We start from the raw sequence: 7,844 nt of genomic DNA on the forward strand, positions 1-7,844 counted from the left end.
CTTTGAAGTCCATACAGAAATCAGCATGGGCTACCCCTGAAGGTTGTACTTATATGGCCTCCCTATACCTCTCTGCAGCGTTTAATCGTGTCGAACAGAATCGATTGTGGACTAAATTGGCTGGCTGGGGCATGCCGCATGGCCTACTGCATCTAGTTACTGGTGTTGACGGTATCTCCGGAGTCCAGATCCGGCTGAATCAAAAGGGCGATCTCTCGAGAAAAATATGCTCATATGTGGGACTAAGGCAGGGCTGTGTCTTGGTCCCTTGGTTATTCAACCAATACCTATCTGATGTGGCTGACTGTCTTGCTTAAGGGGTCCTAATTACACCAAAGGTGGGTGAAATGATACTATGGAGGCGAGTAGCAGGTAAGCTTCGTAATTTATTTGGAAGTGGGCCCACCAGAAGTCCCTATAGCAGTCGACACTCTGCTCGCTTCACAACCGTTCGTCTGTCTCACGAGCTTCCCAGAACACCGAGCAAAGCTCGTGAGACAGAGAAGCTCAAAAGAAAACATCACATGTGAGAATCATTACATATCTCCCTCCCCAAGAACAAAATAAGAACTTTTCCCCAACCATAAATGAATTAAAAGAACAAAGCTAAAAGAAAATACCCAAACAAAAAAAGAAAAACACAAGTAAAATTGAAAAACATAAGATATGTAATTATTGAACATACTCACGCATCCAACCAGATTTACAAACAATCCTCTTGGACATAATCGCTCTAACACCCCCACTCTAACTCTCCCTGATTCCAGCATTGACTTCCTCGTCCACCACAGACTCATCATTCACTCCTCCACTTCCATCCCCTTCTCCATTCTTCGACACCTCAGCCCTTGTCAACCTGCTCTTAGACCACACCTCCCCACCTTCCAGAATGACAACTCCTCCTCGCACAGCAGAAATCTTTTTTGGTTCAATACATTTACTATCCACACTTGAGTGTGGTCCTGGGATTCTTCACTAATACCTAGTCTCCTACCTTCCAAACCTGATCCTTTCTGCAATTCCTCCTGTCAAATATCTCTTTATCGACACTCTGTCCTTTTCCTGATGAGTCCCGTAATGGCATCTCTATTCACTACAACCAACCCTGCTAATACTAGCCAACCTGGACAGAGTCCGGTCACTGGATCCCTACCTTTGAGTGACACAAAAGGAGACACTTTTGTGATGGTATGAGGAGTAGTCAAATAACTCCACATCATGTGGTTTAATACCTTTCTCCACAGCTGCTCCGTACACATGGCAAGCTGAATACCTCCTTTGATGTACCTGTTTGCCCTCTCAACCAAACCATTGGCCTTAGGGTGATGAAGAGCCGTACTAGTGTGCTTAATGCCATAACCTTCCAAAAATGTCCTCATAAATGTGGAAATGAACTGAACACCATTGTCCGACACTATCTCTGATAGGCATCCTTCCCTAAGAAAGACCTTTTCCAAGAAAAAAACAAATCCTTAGCTGTCACTTCTCGGCCCGCCTCCCACTCCACCCATTTGGAGTGGAAATGTACCAGAACAAAAATGTACTTGAACCCATCACCTAAACCTGTAACAGGACCTAAAATATCCACTGCCAAATTCTGCCACGGTTGAACTGGAACTGTACTTGGAATCAAAGATGTTTCACTCACTACATTGTTTTTGTCACAAATCTGGCAAGAGTTGCAATCTTTTACAAAACTTTCTGCCATCCTACCCATCCCGGGCCACCAGTAACTCTGTCTTAACTACCTTCTCTTTGTAGCCCCTTCACCCAGATGACCTTGATGTGCCAGTTCTAATAAAGCGATCCTCACACCTTCTGGAGGAACAATGCAACTTCCTCTTGTCAATCTGCCCCCCACGATGCTTAACTCCTCTCGGATTTCCCACCAAATTTCAAATCTCTTCTCCAGTACTGCCTTGTTAGGCCATCCATCCACGGTCCATCTCTTAAGTTTTAAATCCTCATCTACAAGATCAGCATTCTCCCATTCTCTACGGTCCACACTGACTAGCTCAGACACCACATACTCTTCACATTCCTCCTTGTGCTGCTTGATCCTGTTCTACAAGGCATCCTTGAAAGGCAATCTGCAACAATGTTCTGCTTTCCTGGCAGGTAGCTCACATCAAAATCATATGTCTGAAGGACACGACCCCATCTGCTTATCCTTGGCAAACCCAAAGCCCACCTGCCACCATCAAACATAAATACACTAGAGGTTTGTCAACCGATCTTACAATAAACTTCCTTCCCCACAAGAAGAATTTAAAATGATTGATGGCCCAGAACATCGCTAATGCTTCTCGTTCTATGATGGAGTAATTCTCCTCAGTCCCTTTGAAAGACCTAGAAGCAAAAGCGATAACTCTCTCAAGATTTTTGTTATCATATTGTATTAAGGTAGCGCCTAAACCCAATATACTGGCATCCACAGCGAACACACTCTTATCATTAGGGTCACATTTTCCTATTGAGGGTGCTTGCACAATCCCTTCTTTGATTTTTCTGAAAGCCTCCTCACACTCTGTGGACCATTCGAATTTCACACCCTTCTAAAGTAAAACCCTCAGCGGTGTGGATATTCCAGGAAAATCTCTTACAAACTTATGGTAATGCTCTGCCAAGCCCAGAAACAGTCTAACCTGATCTTTATCTAAAGGGCATGGGGCATCCTTTATTGCATCTACCAAACTTGCTTTAGGCCTAATTCTTTCTCTCGAGACCACATGACCTAGGTATTCAACATTATTAACAGCCAATTTACATTTGCTCCTGCGCACTGTTAACCCTGCCTACCCCAGTTTCGACAGCACCACATTCAGCACCTCATCATGTTTCTCGCAGGAATCGGCATATACCAAGATATCATCTTGGAAAATAACTACATTTGAAACACCATCCATCACAGTCTCCATCACTCTCTGAAAAACCGCTGCCGCTGATGCTAGACCAAACGGCATCCTACAATATCTAAATGTTCCCTCAGTAGTGACAAAAGCAGTCAGGTGTTGACAGTTTTCTGAAAGAGGTACTTGATGGTAGGCTTGCGACAAGTCAATCACTGAAAAAATGTTCGCTTTGTTCAATGTTTGCAGTCCCTCGCTTATTATTGGCAAAGGGTGACGATCAACCAGAATGTTCCTGTTGAGGTCTCTCAAGTCCACACAGAGTCTTATTTATCCGCTGGGCTTCATCGCTAGGACCACAGGCAACAACCATTCAGATCCTTCAACCCTTTCAATTATACCCCTCTGGAGTAGGGATTCAATCTCAGTCTTGACCTTGTCTCTTAGATGCTAGGGAACTGGTCTGACTTTGTGCACTTTTGGAACTGCCCCTTTTTTAAGCTTGACTTCATGCTCAAATCCCTTCAGGTTTCCAAGATCCTCCGAAAAAACATTTGGGAACTCTTTCTCCCAGCGATCACCCACTTCAGCGATTGTGACAGGAAATTCAGCATTGGCTTGTATACATATTCCCAACTTCTTTTGTTCACTCCAACCCAGAAGTGATGAACCTTCCCTTGTAACAAAAATCTCGGCCTCACAACTCCTGCCTTTATACTTGATGGTGGCAGGATACTTCCCTAACACATCTATCTTGACTTTGCCATAAGCATAAGGTTCAATGTCAGGCTGCTTTAATTGCTCTAGTCTCCCATTAACACAATTCTCAAATGTTTGTCTTCACATTATTGTCCAGGGTAAACAACTGTCCACTTTCATGGTCACTACTCTGCCATTGAACATAAATATGTCATTGGGCCCCTTCTCTCCATTAGAAACATCACCAACTTCCAGTACATGCTTTAGTTGTGTATGCTGGACTTCTACAGTGCACTCTTCCTGTTCCGGGAACCTGACACCTGCCTCAACACTTTCTACTACAGAGGATTCTCGGCAAACTCTGGCAAAGTGTCCTTTTTTCTTACATTTGAGACAATTAACATTGCGGGCAGGACAAAACAGATTTGAGGAAACATGACGATTGCTGCCACACTTAAAACACTTCAGACCCTTGCCAGGATTGAACTTCTTGCCACTTCTGATCGCTGCAACTTCACTATTTTGCTTGTCTGGCCTCATACTCGCCATGTACTTGGAAGTTTGTTCCATGCTTCTCGCCACCTCCACTGCTTGCTCTAGAGGCAGGTCCCTCGATAGAAACATTTCTTGTACTCTACTATTGTTTGTACATCGTACAAGCTGATCATGTATGAGGGAGTCAGCCAGGGGACCAAACTCACACGTATGGCTTAGGGTTCTTAGTGCAGCAATGAAAGTTTCAACTTGTTCATGAAGCTCTTCAACTCTTCGGAAAAATATATGTCTCTCGATTGTGACGTTCTTCCCTGGCTGAAAATGCAATTGCACTTTCCTCACTGCTATACAGAATTGATCTTCATCTCCTTGTCCTACCTCAGCAGGTTCTGGCAACCCATCAAAAACACTGCAACCTTTTCTTCCCAAGTTGTGTAATAAAACTGCTTCTTTTCTTGCTGGTGCAAATTTTTCTCCCCCTATGGCGATCAAATACGTGTCGAATAATTTTTTCCACCTGTCCCAACCTGTCCAGGTTCGGGTAAAAAGGGCAGAGGCGGAGACATGCTGGCGGCCGCCATCGCAAATGAAAAGGCATCCACGCAAATTCAGAACTTAGTGGTGTTAGGAAGGACTTGCACTAGTGAGATGTGGCACAGATTTGTCACAGTTCCTGTATAAGTGTCCTTGCAGAGACTCACGCTGTCTTAGGGTACCCTTGCATTGTACAGGCTGCGCTAACTACTTGCCTTGTCTCAGTACCCTTGCAGTGTATCTATACTGCCCCTTGCACACTTAGCTGTGAACAGGCTGTTTGCAGTATCAAAAGTGCACACTTGGCTGTGAATAGGCTGCTTGCATTATCAAAAGCTTCTAACGTCTCTTTCTCCTTCCTCAGACCAAACTTGGGGTATTGAAACACCAATCTTTCTCTCTTACTCCCCCTGCACCATACCTCATTTGAGCCACATTAGGCCCTTTGCTCCCCGGAATAGTCCTTTATTTCAGTTGTCTGCGAGCGTCCTTCAAGTGTCCCTTGTCGGTGCTCCTTCAAGCTAATCTAGCTTCAATTTCCCAGAGCCCAGTGCCCGTATAATCCAAGTAGTACCGTAGACTGCAAAGTGGGCAGGTCCGTGGGCGTGGTAATGCTGGGAACTAACAAGAAATTAACAGTCCGTGGACACTTTGAGGCAGGGATCAGAGGACACAGGGGAAGCAGCTGCGGCTGAGAAAGCAAAGGTAAGAGGAGGGATGGGAATTTACCTCTGACTAACAGTGGCCGCTGCTAACGCCCGGGGAGAAGGCGGAGCCGCTTTCTGCCGGCAGCCCTGCCAACACGGTTCAGCGCTCTCCGTGGCTGTGCCCCGCCCTGGGCACGCAAGAACCGGGGCGCACACCGGGCTACTGCGGAGGTGCTTGTATGGCGGGCCCACAGTCACACGCCTCGTCTCCAATGAAAGGATACTATGGAGGTGAGTAGCAGGTACGTTTCGTAATTTATTTGGAAGCGGGCCCACCAGAAGTCCTTAGAGCAGTCGACACTCTACTCCCTTCCGAACCGTCCTTCTCTGTTTCACAAGCTTCCCCAGAACACAGACAAAGTTCGTGAGACAGAGAAGATCAAAAGAAAACATCACACGTGAGAAGCATTAAAGTGGGCCTTAGCAAAGTATCATGGCTGGCCTACGCTGATGATCTTTTTAGATAAATCTAAGGTCGATCTCCAAGGGCTCCAGAATATCTTCTTGAAATATGCTAAAGAGAACAGGCTTCTAATTAATCCTAGTAAGACCAGGATCTTGGCTTTTTCAAAGAGAAAGTCCAAAAAATGCAATCCCTCTTGGATTGTGGAAAATGTAATGATTAAGACCAGTCCCAGTCTTGTGTGTTTGGGTTTACACTTTGGGGCACACTCAGGCCTGAAAAATATCTCCGAGATCCTCCTGCAAAAAGTAGCCCATCTTCAGAGTCAGATAATTAAGATCGATCGCAAATTCTGAACATTTTCTTTAAAAACTGCTCTCATGTTTTATGAAGGGAAAATTATTCCGAAACTCACATATGGCCTTGAACTATATGGCACGCCTAATTTAAAACTCCTGCACCGAATTGAGGCAAAGATGTGGCGTCAGATCCTGGGCATCCCTAACGCGATTCCTCTTGCAGCAATCAGATTTGAATTAGGTTTCTCATCTCTAAAAGTAGGTGTTGAGTGGTGCTTGCTGCCATTAGATTTAAAATGGACCTCTCTAATAACTGATTCCCTCTATGAGGTTCTGGGTGGAGCCCTTAAGAACTCTAATGATCCCCTAGGTAACTATGTTGCTCAGTTTGGTCAGAAATGCGAAATGATTCTCTCAAGAATCTCCTTGGATTTAGATACCTTAATTGCTAATCCGACCAAGGTAAAAAGGGCCCTTTATGACCTAGATTGGGTCACCACGACCAATCTATTTCATTAATATTCTTCTATGATCCATCTAGCCCATTAGCATAAAAGACAAGGAACTCTCTCCAGTGTACTTTTACAATTCCCATATTGACATCATAGGGCTCTGCTTCTCCGGCTATGCTGGAACTTGTTTCCCATGAAGAGATCTTGCTTAGGATAAGCATTATAACTGAAGTTAACAGTGGCTGTAGATTTTGTAATTCCGCTACTGACTCAATGAAACACTTGCTACTAGATTATGATGCATTAACTGCCCGCAGGATGAAATTTATGGGATCACTTCTGGTGTATCACACAAGTTTGACAGATGATCTCCTTTGGAAAAGATATTTAAATATTCAGAATGTTCGGGAAGGTCTTGTGGTTGCGGCATTCATCAAAAGTCTAAACTTGATGTAATTTTATTGGTGTTTATTTGAATTGGTCAGTTCAATTAAGGTTACCTGTTTTTGCTTATTTTATTTTGTGTATGGAAATTCTGTTTGTATTACCTGAATCATGCTGATTTGTAGTGTTTTCTTTTGTTAATGCTTACTTAGTATTTATTCTGTTTTGTAATGGTTTAATCTAAACCAAATACAATTTAAAAAAATAAAAAAATTAAAAACCTTAATTATAGAACAATGTATTAATTCTGTACCTTCCTTTATACGGAAAGCTATTCTATAGATTAACACACCTAATGTATCCCTAGTTGTTGAAACGGCCCAAACATTTCTAGAAGGCAGACATTTACGAAGTTCAAATACAAATGAAGACGTCAAGAAAGGACCTATAGTTATACATCATCCTCCTCATGTTAATAGGGAAATATAAGAACCAAGGGGCGAGGGGGTTTCAGACCAGTTTCTAAAGACACCGGGATTGGAGACAAAAGAATACATGGGGAAAAGGGAAAGAGGAAATTTGGTCAGAAGAATCCAGAGGCCAAAAATAACCCACTATATTGTGTTTCTCATGTGGACAGTGGACATTTAGCACAACATTGTTCCTCTAATAAGAAGGAAGAACCTATGGAAATTGGTTACATGACGGGAGATGATGAAGAAGGGGAAATTGAGGAAGAAGATGAGAAATATAAAACAATAGAAACTATAAACAACTTGTTCTTGAATAAAAAAAAGCTAGCAGGCGCCCCTCTCTCGAAAGAACAAGAGATTATCACCTGTTCAGTGGTAATTAACCACATTGAGAGTTCGCAGCCATTGCTTTTTGCTCACTGTACCTTTCACAGATGGGAAATAACCATTTGCATATCAGTCTTTGTCCCGGCCACAAGGCCAGTCCAGCACCGAAATGCTATGGCAATTCCTCTATGAACAAGAGTACCATCAGCAACACCATGCACG

This window comes from Ambystoma mexicanum, chromosome 3p, assembly GCF_040938575.1.
Source record: "Ambystoma mexicanum isolate Mex_15411 chromosome 3p, UKY_AmexF1_1, whole genome shotgun sequence".
Classification (NCBI taxonomy): domain Eukaryota; kingdom Metazoa; phylum Chordata; class Amphibia; order Caudata; family Ambystomatidae; genus Ambystoma; species Ambystoma mexicanum.